This window comes from Poecilia mexicana, unplaced genomic scaffold, assembly GCF_051168715.1.
Source record: "Poecilia mexicana isolate PSO_F unplaced genomic scaffold, ASM5116871v1 scaffold_16, whole genome shotgun sequence".
Classification (NCBI taxonomy): Eukaryota; Metazoa; Chordata; class Actinopteri; order Cyprinodontiformes; family Poeciliidae; genus Poecilia; species Poecilia mexicana.
Window position 1 is genome coordinate 5,710,350 of NW_028263385.1, and position 14,835 is coordinate 5,725,184.

Sequence of the window (14,835 nt, forward strand, 5' to 3'; positions counted from 1 at the left end):
CTGATAGGCCAGACTCCAGGAAACAAGTGTTGAGAACAGCATCTTATTCTGTCATCTCACACACACACCAACGCATACAGTAAATTTGGAAGCGACAGAGAGATGCTGCCTGTGTTGAGACACAAGGAGGCTGCTGATTGAAAGCAGAGCGTCAGGATCTGTGGCTGCTCCAGGAAACCAGAAGATGGATAAAGAGGAAATGTACCAACTAACAAAAAAGACAAGAAATGAAATAAGAGCAGACTGATATTATCTGTTAAAACTAATCCAGAAAGCTTCTTTTTTAATTTATTTATCCAAATAAAATCCATATCTACCTGAAAACTAAGACATATTTAGGAGTAGAGAGGTATAATTTTAATAATTATAGTAAGTAGTCTACATGATAATTAAGCTGGAGTAAACTTTTTAAGTTGGGTGAGGCAAACAACTGGATTACAGGTGTATAAGCTTAAAGTATTCTCGCATTTTACCTCTTTATACCCTTTGTGAAGGAAATAAAAAGGTTTAAATATATTTTGAGTTGTATTTATGCTGTATGTCTCATAAAGAGTGACACTGGAAAAAAATGAAGAGCCCACTGCACTGAACTAAATTGAAAACCTTTAACAGTCGGGTAAAATTAAATGTTAAGATCAACAGTAAAAACAATAAAATCATGAAAATGAGATATAAAACAATGCATTTAAAATACTGAATCAAGTGCAGTTCTGGTTCGTCTTTAGCCACGTCTAAAGCCTTAAAATTAATATTTCAATACCAGTTAAGTTCTTAAAATCAGATGGTAATGAGTTCCAAAGCTTTCAGCTCTGAATAGAGAAGGCTATTTGTCCAAAATCTTTCCTCCAAAATGTTATTTCACAGCCAGGATTTGTCTATTGCTGCTCTGTCTCTCAGGAGAACATGTCAAAACAACGTTAGATGATGATGTAGGAAGCAGAGGAAGTGAAGAGAGTCTGAAGTCACTTTGTGGAAACGGGGTAGATTTTTCCCACACTCTTGACAGAACGGTCTTCATCATCCTGGAGGAGCATCCTTCTCCTGCACCTCCATTTCTGCCCCGCACAGCTCACAGGCTGCCCTCATGAGGAGCCAGCCAATAAAGATAAGTTTGACGGAGGAGCCAGCCAATAAAAGATAAGCCTCTCAGGAGCCAGCCAATAAAAGATAAGACCCGGGGGCATGTCTGCGACTTCCTCACTGATCTTCCTCTGGCAGATACAAGGCACCGCGCTGATATGTGTGGCGTCACACTGGCATCCTCAAAGTACCCGAATATATAACACAGCAAACAGCTTCGTTTGGAGATTCTTGCAACATTAAAGTGCTTCCTTCCATTTGCAGCTGCATTTCCAACTGCTGCATTTCCACTGACCATATAATTGCTCAAATTGTAAATACAAAAATAAATGTTCTCAATGGAAACACGTCAGTTTTCAATCTGAAATGTTGGTGCTTGGATGAGATGGGTTTTCAGCTGTATTTTGCAAACCTTCAGTGCAAACATTTTTTTTCCACACCAGATGAGTGATGTGATGAACGATCGAGTTTTACTACTGGCGGAAAAGATGAAGAAGACAACAGGAAGTGATAGTAGGGGGATGGAGCAGCATGTTTTTTAATGGCTCATTGCGTGAACAAACATATTCACATGTGACTTCAAATGTATTTCTTATTTAATAGCAACAACACAATTGAAAAACTGTGTTTTTCAACATTGACAAAATATAGTCAAAGTTTTGCACACATTTGCAACAGAAACGCAGCTAAACCAAATTATCAGCCATCAGACGGGACATGAAACCCTTCAACACTAACTTAGGATTTTAACAGACAGTCCTTCATATTTTTATATCAATCAGTAAAATTTTATTTGTATAGCACCTTTCAGCAACAAGGCATTTCAAAGTGCTTTACATCATAAAAACACAAAAACACAAAGTAATAGAACAAAATGTAATGTTCAATCAACAATTGAAATGTTACATTTTGTCAAGTGCCACCATTACACATCAGATTGTTGATTAATTTGTCATTGATTATGTTTCAAAAGCTACTCTAAACATGTGGGTTTTTAGTTTAGATTTAAAGGCACTCTGTGTTTCAGCCGTTTTGCTGTTTTCTGGAAGTTTGTTGCAAATTAATGGTGCATAGAAGCTGAATGCTGCTTCTCCACAATATGCAATCTCTTTTCTATATGAGCATATAATAACAAGGGGTGATTGCATTAAGTTGTAATTTCCAGCTGTTCCTCATACTGAGCATGCATGTGGTGGCAATGGAAATAACTGTAACCTGCTAATGCTGATGTCTACAAGGGATGACAATTTCTACAACCTGCAGCATGCAGTACAAAACAGATTCTAGAAAATATAAGAAAATCCTGAGAAAATGCTACACTGTCTGGACATTGTGACATGGTATTTGAAAAAGAGTAGCGAACATAAAATATATAAATAAACCTTTTCCCATCATCAGGGATGCTGCCAGAAGCTGGTTATAAATCCCATTTGTAGCAGGTCATAACAGCAGAAAAGTAATCTAAGGACTAAAGATGACAAATGCTATCAGTAGGTATTAAAAGTGGCATTTAAAACAATTAAAAGTAATTTGTCTTGGAAATGGAAAGCATGTTAACGTTAACATTTTACACTAAGACACTCTTGGTGTTCAAATTAGATTTCGGCAGAGGGTCCCTCTGGATGAGCGATGGCAAAGGACAAAGGATGGAGGTCCTGACAAGGTTCATCTTGTCGTTAAGGGGTGCAAATCTCTGACAAATTTCTGAATAATCAGATTACCAGAGTGAAACGGTCAGCTGGTTTCTGGGAGGGAATGGTAATGAAGCTTTGCCTCTATGGAGGCAAACCGGGTCAAAACTTCCTGGTCAACCCTCCTGAAAGGTTGAAAGGTAAAGTTTTACTTTTTATTATATTTTGAAAGATCCGGCTCTCACCTGCCTGTCCTTAAATATTTATTTATTCTCTGTGAAAAGGATTATTTTTGTTTGACATGATAAAGTTTGCTTCAGAAGTGCTGAGTATGAACCTGAACATCACTTTAACCCTTTAGACCAGTGGTGTCCGAGGTCAGGTCTACAGGCCATTTGCGGTCTTGGAAAATATTTTGTGAGACCTGCAACATCAACAAACAGCATAAGTTTCCCCACAAGCACAGCTGAGATGGACACATTTAAAACAACAAGAAAAATAAGACTGAGGTTTTCAGTGAGAAACTAAAATCTTCTTTAAAATGAAAATGTCAGGTTAACTCAAATTATTCATTTTTTTTTATTTATTTTTATACTTTTACTTGGATGTAAACAGCAGTGCTGACTCAAAAGCAAGTTTGAGTTCAATCACATTAAATTTAGTAAAATCACGTTTTCTTTAGGAAGGTGTGATCAATGTACTGCTTTGGATATGAAAATATATTTCATATTTTTGTACAAACAGCCTGAAATTGCTGTTTGTACAAAAATCTGATTTCTCTATTCTTCAAAATTAAGTTTTTTTTTCTGAAGGGATAAAATAAAGATTTTCTCTTAAAAATCATGCTTTTAATTTGAACATCAGTGGCTCAGAGGACCACTGTCCAACTGTCCAATATCTCTACTTTTATTTTTGTTATTATTTAAATCTGTTTTTCTCTTCAACACTGAGTTGAAAACTACAAAAAAATCTCTTTAAACAGCAACAATGTTTACAGCATTTTTTCACTATTTTAAATCTGCAGATATTACTTCTGTTGGCAGCAGCAACAGGATTTTCTGAATAGAAACACGGAGATGTGCAATAAATACATTTTCCTAACAGCCATTAATGGAACGAATATATTGGACGTTGGCGCATGAAGACAGAGCAGACGCGTTTGAGGCAACACAGATAAAGTGTCAGACCTGCTTTTTCTCCCTCTTTCTCTCTCTCCTCCACACACACACACGCACACACACACACCCCCGCACACACACACACACAGACACACACACACACACACACACACACCTCCCTCCACCCCAACAGCACCCTGAGCCAACCCCCCTGTTCTCCAGCCGCTAATGACGGACAGCTGAAGGCACACTCCCGGGGCGCCAATCAAATTTGCAGGCCTGTAATTGGATTACGATGGGCAGGGGGGAGGGCTTTTATCTCTCCCTCTCCCCTCGTCTTGTTTGTGCTCTCGTCTCCCGGTGAATGATGGACAAAAGAGCAGCCTGTCAACGTCAACTCCAGGCTGGTGGACCATGTTTGTGTGCCCACATACTTGTGTGTGTGTGGGGGTGTGGGGGTGTGTGTGTGTGTGTGTGTGACCTGATTGTTTAAATGTTTGAAGCCACTGCACTGACTTTGCTTTGTGAGTGTTTCTGGTGTATTTCTGTGTGTGTGCTGGTTTGAGACAGGCAAAGAGCTAAATATCACTTAGCTCATTGCCTCTTCTCTGTTTCCTTTTCACCGCTGCTCAACACGAGGATGACACAAAGGCCGCTGTCCCTCAGCCAAATGTCCCCAATGTAAAAGACGTCAAATCACAGAAACACAATGGAGCTAACAGACGCAGGATCCTGCTGAAGATGTTTTCATCTATTTTTCTCTGTTTCCCTACAAAGAAACGCTCCTCTATTAGATATTCTTCACAACAAACTTAGTCTAATAAAAGTCTGAGGCAGCTTTTTATTCTTACCCTTGGTGTAAAAGTTTAGCTGGTGAAACACGTTGTGAGCTGCAAAAACAAATCATTGAAACTTCATTCGACTTCTGGAGGTTTATTTACAGAAGTCTTATACATACTGATGTTTAATATTTTCTATTTATGGAAGGAAAGTGATTTAACCAAAGATAAACTCCAAAATTAAACTTTGCGTTAATAATAAATCAAAAGATATCAACAAAAATATGTTTTCTAACTGAGGGAAATGTTAGATCCACCTACAAACCAGTCTTCCCTCATTTTCAAGTTTGATTTTTTTACAGTCTGCTGGAGGATAGACATAAGTTGCTACTGTCCTGCTGCTGAAAACAGGTTTTCATTCTAACCATGTTTTATTTGAGAAGTGCAGAACAATGGTGCATTTTGAAGGGTAAACTTCTTACAGAAGGCGGGTAGATTTCCTCTTAATGTTCACGTGATGCGTGTGATTTTTGGTGGGAAAAAGTTTGAGGTATTCTTGTTTCAGTAGTGACCTCTCACAGGACAGAAGTTTGAATCTGTCAGATGTGACTAGAGCTTTATCTTAAACATCAGACAGTGAATTAAATGATCTTTTTCATACCATCCACGTAAACTGTGAAGCAGAATAATAGAAAAATGATTCAAAGACTTTCATGTGATGATGTGCCAATTTCAAAGTGAAGCACTCTTGTTAGGGAAGACGCCACTATCAGCGGATCCACAAAAAGTCTGAAGTTTAATCACTTTCATGCACATTTTTCTGAGTGGCAACTCAGTTCACTTTGATTGAAAAATGTTTTAATCATCCCAGAGGGAAACTAAATGTTGTAACTTATACAATGTTCTTTAAAAAGTTGTTGGAGACGCTGATGGTTGTTGGCAGAAAGGACCTGCTGCAGCTGTCTGTGTTACAGTGAGTCTGAGGAAGCCCCTGACTGAAGGAACTCATGAAACCTCATGAAGAGGTTCTTCATGATTGTTTGTAATTTCTGATTGAGACTCTGGAGCCACTTTATTTCATTAGAGATTTATTACAGATAATTTTCCATATTTTGTGCTTTGAACCTCAAAACTGCCCAGATATAATTTTTTTTTTGAATTTCAGTATGAATTGTGGTTTGAGTTTTATTTTTAACCAGATAATTTGCTGCAAGGCATTGGTGCTAGAAAATGCACCACAGTGTAAACGCATCTTCATATCAATCCAGAATGTAGCATGCATTACTTTTATTTATTTTAGGAAAACCTAGTCCTAAAAGAAAGTGTGTATATGTGGCCAAAAAGATAAAAAATATACATATTAAATATGCAGAGGTTTTTTTCATGTTAGTCTTAATTTTGATTGCAGAGCAGAGATACAGAGACGGTGGTGGCAGAGCCTGAGGCGCAGCATGACTGGGCTAATGAAATCTAAACAACACAGCGCTAATTTACAAGGCATCACGTGCAAAACAGCACATCATACACCCAGACGCACCTTTAAGCGCTTTAATGCATGAATTTAAAATGCTTTTTTTGTCTTTAGAATTTACATTTCATACTTTTCAATTCTCTCTGGTTAAAAGTAAGTTAAATGTGCTAAAGCAAAAAGTGGGATCAAAAATCTTTTCAAGCTCAAACATTCAAATAACATAAAATGACATCCATAAAAATGCGGATGTCAATTTTGCAAGCTTTTAAAATGTCTGCAAAACCTGCATTTGCACATTTACAATAACATTTTTATTGTTTCCTTAAGCATGTCATGATCCGTGTTTTTGTGTATTTATATTAAGGTTTTTCTGTGTTCAGTTTCTGTCCTGTGAGTCTCTGTTTCTGCGTCTTCCCCGTTGATTGTCTCATTCCTTGATTACCCTCCCAGTGTATTTAGTCCCACCTGTTGTCTTTGTCTCTTGTCGGGTCTTCGTCGTGTGTAAGTCACTCCTTGTTTGTCTGCATACCTTCACAGTCATACTGTCAAGTCCTGTGTTGGCATAGCTCTCGTTTTCAGTCTTCAGTTTTGTCAGTTGCTACCGGTATTGCTACCGTGCTATCTTTCTGCCGTGCTGCCTGATCTGGACTGTTTTGAGCATCATCATTAAACTCATCATCATCATCACCATAACCTGGGTCTCAGCATCTCTCCTCACCACCAACCACACTTTATGACAAAGCAAACCTTTTTCAAAGGGGAAAAACTGAAATGTTAAAAGCTTAAATGGGTCATTTTACATTTTTCTGATGGGATTTCTAAGTGGTTTTGCTTAATACAGAATAATTTCCCAATTTCTTTTAGAATAGAATAGAATAGAATAGAAATACATTTTGTTTATTCCAAGTGTACAAGCAGCAAGATAAAGGTAAATAAAAGCATGTAAGCTAAAATATAAAGCAGAAAAATAAGAATATGGACAAAAATATACCCAGTGTTTAAAATAGAAAAGAGCTAAGAAATATGCAACTGGTTCATAAATTAAAATATTTCTTTTATATTTTGTTTAATTCCTTGTCTAACAGTGAAGCTAATAAGAATTTCTGCTGATGAACGTTGCCACATAAATTTACATACTTGCATAAATTTTTACTTCAATAATTTCATGATGCATCATGTCGTCAGTGTAGATGCTGAATTGCTGTCAGGTGGCTCATGTCAGCGTCGTTGACTCTGGAGAAGCTCTGCTTGGGAACGTTCTGGAAAAGCAGGCTCTTATCTGTGTTTTCACACCGGCTCCTGTCTCCTTCCTCAGCCAACACCTGAGAAGCAGTCAGAGCAGAGAGCGTCATGGTGTGAAACAGACCTGCTAACTTGTGTCCGGCTGATTAAAGAATATGAAGGTCTGATACGTTGGAATTACTGTAAGACCGCTAAAGTGATGAGAACACTGATCCTAAAATCACTTGTGTCCTCAGCTGAGATAAGACTGGGTGAAGCACTGACAGAAATGAGCTCTTATGCCACGCTATTGACTATTTACGTGATAAAACGTGCAGTTTTCGATCAATGTTGGGGTTGGTTTTACAGGAAGCGACAATTAAACATGACCTATTGTGTCTCCTTGAACAGGTTGAACAGGATCTGTGGTCTTTGAAACATGTTCATTAAAGTTTTGGCACAAAATCATTCTTAGATAAAAAGATGTTGGTCTGATCAGTTCTGCCTCTTTCCAGGATGAGCTGCTTCAGGGCGTATTGTCACTGCAAATCCAAATAAGCTTCTGCTGGCCACGGCCCCCAGCACATGAAAATGGCTTCAAACAGATGCACAATTATACAACTGTACATCTTTGAAAAGCAGAAGTGGAGCCTCCTGCACAACAAGAGGAGACTTGAACGCAACAATTGATTCCTGGATGATAAGTCAACAACAACACTTGTCTCTTCCAGCAGCACATACAGCCGTAAAACCAACTGACCAAACTTGCTGGAGCTCCTCTTGGGCTGCTAGGTGATGGGCTGAGCTTGGATGGGGTTGCTTGGTAACAATGAATGTAACTCAACAATCAGGGTGTTTTGGAAATAGTTCATACTCCAGACACAAAAATCCTTCTTTCCAACAAACTTTTTTTAAGCTCTTGGACTGTTTTTAGAAGCAGCTGTGACTCACACAGCAGTACAAAACTATAATATAGTACATGCACTGCAAAAACACAGAATCTTACCAAGTGTTTTTGTCTTGTTTCTAATGCAAATATCTTATTACACTTGAAATGAAGCAAAACTAACTTACAAGTAATTTTTCAGCAAGGTACAGGATCTTGCTGCAATCAATAATTCTGTAATATTGATAAAATAGTTTTAGTTCCACTGGAACATATTTCCCATTGTGTAGGACAAACAATCTGCCAGTGGAACCAGTACGTTTTCATCAATATTTCAAATGTAATAAGATATTTGCACTGGAAACTAGACGAAAAGATTTTATGTTTTTGCAATGTATGATGTAGAACTAAGAGGCCATCGCCACCATCTTTGTCTATTAGTTGTTTACTTTCAGCTAAGACAGTTAATTACAGAATTAAAACTGGCTCAAGTGCATGAGTAGAAAGTGTGCCTTTGCCTCTATTTGTGTGTTTACGGTTTTGTTTCTGTTTGTGTTAATGGTAGACTGCAGACAAGACGTCTGGATGTTGCTGAAAACTTCCAGAACCGCCCGGAGCAGAGTGCCAGTCCCTCAACCGCGCCAGCTCTGAAACACACGCAAGACAAGTTTAATCCTCCAGAGCTCAGCTTTATCTGCTGCCGCCCGCCAAAAGCCGGAGACTCCTCTCCTCCCTCCATTTTCATTTCTGCCTCTCGCTCATACATTCACTTTTCCTCCTTCCCCTGCCTCTTTGTGATCAATTGCGTACTCTCGAGCACTCGTTTGGTCTCTGGATTATTAAAACCTCCATTTCTCAAGCTGTCTGCATCCACTTCTAGCAAACATCCTCATATAGTCTAACAAATTGTAAGATGCCTTGATGTGAGTTACAATTAGCTGAACTTTGCACTTTTTCACATTTACATCTCAGAATCTTCATTGTGAGGCTTGGTGGAGTCGGTATCATGCTGTGTGAATACTTGTCTAGAGCAGGAAAATGCTTTTCTGGAGCAGAACAGCATCCCTAAACAGACAGTCAGTACAATAGAGAGGTTTTGAGAGTTTTCACAAAAACACAATATCTTTATATGTATTTTTTTGTCTAGTTTCTAGTGCAAAATATCTTAGTACATTTGAAATAAGACAAAACTAACTGACAAAGTAACCTTTTAGCAAGGCATAAAATATCCTTATTTTTAGCATAAGTTCTACTGGCAGATTATTTCAAATATAAAAACAAAATTTTCATCAGTATTAAGGAATTATTAACTTAGAACAAGCTCAATATGTTGGTGAAAGGTTATTTGTAAGTCAGAATTGTCTTATTTCAAGTGTATTTTTCTCTTGAAACCAGACAAAAAACACTTGGTAAGATTTCATGTTTTTGCAATGTAGCATCTACTCTCCATCTAATCTGACAGCCTGAGCTGCTTTGCAAAGAAGAATCAACAAATCTAGTACATAGATACCTGAAAGTGGCTCCAAAAAGTGCAATTTTGAAGGGCTCCATCCAAATGCACACCACACTTTTCAGATATTTATCCTTCCACTTTATAACTGTGCATTACTTTATGATGGTTTATCATATAAAAATTCCAATTACACACAAATGTGATGAACTTTCGCTAACAAAATGACTTCGAGCTGCAATGGATTTTTATTTAGGGGAATCCGAGTAGGAGGGGTTCAGAACACAATTTTCAGATTTTTATTAGTGACAAAAGCTGAGAACCATGTATCTTTTTCCTTCCTCTACAAAGTGATGGACTACCTTTTGTCTGTCATGTTAACTTTCCCAAAATTAATTCAAGGCTAACATTTGTGGCTGTAAAATAATAAAAAGTTAACAAACAGCATGGAAACTTCTAAAGATTGCGTGAGAAGCCTTAAAATAAAGGTACTTTTTTATTGCAGAAATATATTCTTATACTGGAAAGTTTAGAAAAAGTTTAAAGTATAGTTGGAGTAAGAAGAAAAGTTTGAGTCAGATCAAAATATATTCACCGTCACATTGTGCTATTAGACAAAGCAGTCCTCTCTGACTTCATACCACTGAAAAGCTCTCTGATCATACTTGTTTTTATTCTAAAAATGCAGAAGTGTGTTGTTCTTTCTTTCTGTTTTTTGGGGGGGGGGGTTTGGTGTTACTGCATGGAAGATGAATGACTGGATTAATGGCACATCCCCACTTCTCTGCTTGTGGTTCATCCACATATGGGTCACATCAACCTGCGATCTGCTGTTCTGCAGAGAAAGCGCTGTCTGTCACCGGAGACCTGCTGGGCTCAGCCTCAAACGCCCTCATGCCGTCTCAGAGCTGGATGCCTGAGGATTAGCGAGTGTGCTGAGAGGTAGATCTGTTTTGTTTCTCTAATCGTTAAGTACTTTGGAGCAGCCTACTTAGCTTCGTGTGAGGAGAAAAATGTGATCTTTAGAATATCTATAAGTGTTCATAAATGTGTGAGCCTATTTGTCAAAGTGTATGAAAGTGTGTTTTTAAATGGAGGGCTAACTGAATATAAGTACCAGGGAGCAGAGCTGGTAATAAATACAACAAGGCTTAAGTGAGTGTAAACACATCTGCAGTACCAGACTCTGAGTGCATGAAGGACATTGAGGAAGTTAATCTGTGAGGGAAAATCAGTAATTAAGCTACACACTTATAAGATTCATGCTTCGTTTTTCTAATGCCGTTTCGTAAAGTGAATTAAAGTGAAATAAGTGCATGATTGCTAGCTTCTAAAGTTTATAAAGGTTGTTGACCTAAATCACCTCCTCATCGCCACTAGAGGTTGTTGTCTTCTGCTAGATACATGGAAAGATATAAATGTTAATTTCTCACTGTTTATGCCCACCTCATAAAAAATTTGAGATCAACCTAAACAAACTGTGGTGGTATATGATTGTACTATGTGCTATAGATGTTGTGGTGTGCTATTGTAAAAAGATATAAATGTATTTTTGTGCAATTGTTGTCGCTGCCTGCAAAGTAAATTACCCGTTAGGGGACAATAAAGTTAATTTAATCTAAAGTAATGAAGTCTGTGGAGAAAGTCAAGTAATTTGCTGGACATATGGAAGAGAAACTGGAAACAAATCCATCATCTTATCACATTAGTATCAATCTGAAACCAATATTCAACTTACTAAATATAACTTCCATATTTGTTCTATCTTGTAAATCTCAGTGAAGTTTATGTTTCTTTCTAATTTAACTCTGACACAGATATAAAAAATGACTGCGAAGCATCTGACGAACATCTCACTTCACTAATCAACTGGTACATCCAATAATTTGCAGATAATGTGCAATAATTCATCGCCTTCCTCTCCATGACTCCAGTGTCGTCTCTATCCTTCCCCCTCAGGGCCTAGTATTGAAGATCATCGACCCATTCAAAGCATTTACAGAGTCAAGGTGCAAAGTAGGCTGCCATTCTCACCCAAATCCTCCCAAAGCTGCCTCCTCCTGCTGGGCAAGGCCTTTAGAGAGACAGGCCAGTCTCTGCAGGTGCAGCCGGGGACGGATGACAGCCTGCCTTCAGCAGAGCTTAGCTCCTCTTGTGTGGCTCTGAGCTTCTCGGCTCATGGATTCCCTCGGGCTGCAGCCGCAGCTACACCCTTAACAACACAGGCAGTGTTGTGTTGTCGGCTACATCGTTTTAGATCCATGGAGATGAATACCAAAAAATGGGACGTACAGCAATTTGTGCCACGGCTACAACAGATGTGTTTGAGCGCTTTGAAGTGAGAAGATCATCTGATGCCAGCGGCCTTCTGTGATATGTTTCTCCTTTCAGTCTGTTAACACCCTGCCGATGTGCGTTTGCTCACAGGAGAGGTGTGAACACTGAGGTATAACCTGGGAGATCAAACGGAGAGTCGCTGTCTAAGTCGTGGCTTGCCTATGACCTCACAGACGTTATTAGGCACTTAACCACGTCCTGCTGCAGAGTAAAGGTGCCCCATCGATGGTCTTTGTCAGAAAGAAATCACCACCTAAAGGTGGTAATCAGCACCTCTAAAAAGGCTGAAATGGGTTTGAATCACCTTTCATTTCACCGTCTTTGATCATTTTAAATGGAGATTAAAGTTTAGCTGATTTTTTAAAGATTATGTCTATTTCAGCTATTTAGTTTAATTTTCTTTATCCTGATTTGTGGTGTTGAAACAGAGAAAATATGCAAAAAAGCTACTTGAGTGTGAAGATTTTAATAATAAAAGACAACTTAGGAGCAGAAACAAGGAAAGGGAAAGGACCAGCACTACACTGCAAAAGCACAAAGTATTTTTGGTCTATAGTTAAAAATATATTGGCATGCTTGAAATAAAACAAGACAAACGAACAAGTTACATTTCAGCAAGGTATATGAGCTTATTTGACGTCAATAATTCTTTAATAAAGTCAAAAATGTACTAGTTCTACTGGCAAACTATTTCACTCACAAAAAGAAAAAATGTTTTGCTACAAGTGAAATAATCTGCCAGTGGAATTTGTCCTTTCTAATAAAAAATAAGGAATTATTTACTGTAAATTAGTGAGGACTTATTTTAGTGTACTAAAATATTTGCTCTAGAAACTAGACCAAAAATATGTAGTACGATCGTGTGCCTTTGCAGGAACTTGATGTGGAAGAAGGAAGGAAACATGACATGAAAACAGACAATCTGGTTCTGAAAATTAAAAATCAAGAGTGACGGATCAGGTGAAACACCTGGGGATGATGAGGCATGGAGCACAGAAACATGATGCAGAGTAACATTAGAGAAGTGGATGTAAATAAATAGAAATGATCAAAAAACCAAAGGGAGAAGACCAACGCTAACCTCAGGCAAATGAATCAAGAACCACACGGGATTTAGCTGTATGGCAAGACCTTTCGAGCAATAATGAACACAGTGGCAAGACCTGAGCTGAAATAAATGAACAATAAGGAAATAAGTGAAATATGAACACATTAGAACATGTCAGAATCTAAAAGAAATAACATGAGTAGAACATAGTCGTAAACCTAAAGTAAATAACTAATGGCAAAAAGTTTAGAACATAACTAATAAAAATAAATTAAACATAAAACAGCCAATGAAGATGATGTTCTTATACTGGCGATAGATAGATAGATAGATAGATAGATAGATAGATAGATAGATAGATAGATAGATAGATAGATAGATAGATAGATAGATAGATAGATAGATAGATAGATAGATAGATAGATAGATAGATAGATAGATAGATAGATAGATAGATAGATAGATAGATAGATAGATAGATAGATAGATAGATAGATAGATAGATAGATAGATAGATAGATAGATAGATAGATAGATAGATAGATAGATAGATAGATAGATAGATAGATAGATAGACAGATAGATCTACAGCTAATGAGTTCATATTTTTCAGGAAACTCCTGCAAATTTGAGCAAATATGTGATTAAATTTAGAAAAAAACAAGAGTGTAAAACAAAAACATTGTCTCTTCTACTTGTGCAGCTCTCTGAGGTTCTGGTGCCTGAAGTGGATGCGTGCTCTGGGTGGTCTCACCAAAGGAACAGGAAGTTGACATCTCCTCAGTTGCTTGTAAAATCTGACACAAGCAAAACAACAGCTCATAACAAATGGCGGTCCACTTCCCATGGCATGAATGAGCGAAAGTGTGAAATGGCACTAGCATTTTTATCAGGCATTTTATTGCCGGGGCTCCTTCTGGTGTTTGACGCCTGTTGTTTTGGTCCGGAAGAGAAAGCTCTGAGAGTCAATGCAATACTCTGAGCTCGCTGGCAGTTCCCACCCGCTAACTTTGGCAGCTTTTTCATCTAAGCTGAAAAGTTGAGGCTGATTGAAATCCATGAAGTAGCCTCACACAGTGAGTATCATCCAACCACATCCTGCTATAAAGATGAAAGATGGGGCAGGAGCTGCAAACAATGTGCTAAAGCAGAGTTTCCCTTCCTTTCTGTTTCATCAGACTGGACAATAAATGTTGCACTGCCATGTTTTGAGACAATATTTGTCCAAAGATCCAATACCAGATTTGGTCCATATTGACAGATCGTTGGCTGTTCATCCATGTCACGCTCACGACCTGCAAACGTTGATGTTGACATGCAGGTGCATGCAGCATTAAGGTTTGAGCGAAAGTCTGTTGTTCTCTGTCAGATCCTTCACCTAGCGTAGAAAAGCCATCTCTTAAGTTCAGCTTTGTGCCCAACTTTTCATCTTTATCTTTTGTACACACGTTTCTTTTACAGAGTTTGATTTTGTTCTGGAAAGAGAAGATTTTAAGTTTTCTAAACCTGCATGATTCTTGTTTTCCTTCTTTACATTTATGATATCAGTGGTGAGTTATTAATGCACCCTATTTTCTGTTTTGGGAATTTAAATATTTAGACAAAAACATGCAAAAAAATACCAAAAGAATTGAAGTTATATTCAAAGGATTGTGTCGCTCATAGTTTTATTCAGCATTGTGATGTTTAGGTAGACGGACCTCATTGAAAGGTTATTTTTTTTAACTTAGACAGGAAATATTTTCAATACCTGAGATAAACTTATCTCATAAACATACTTTGTAAGCTCGGTGTAAACACATACAAGGACAGGT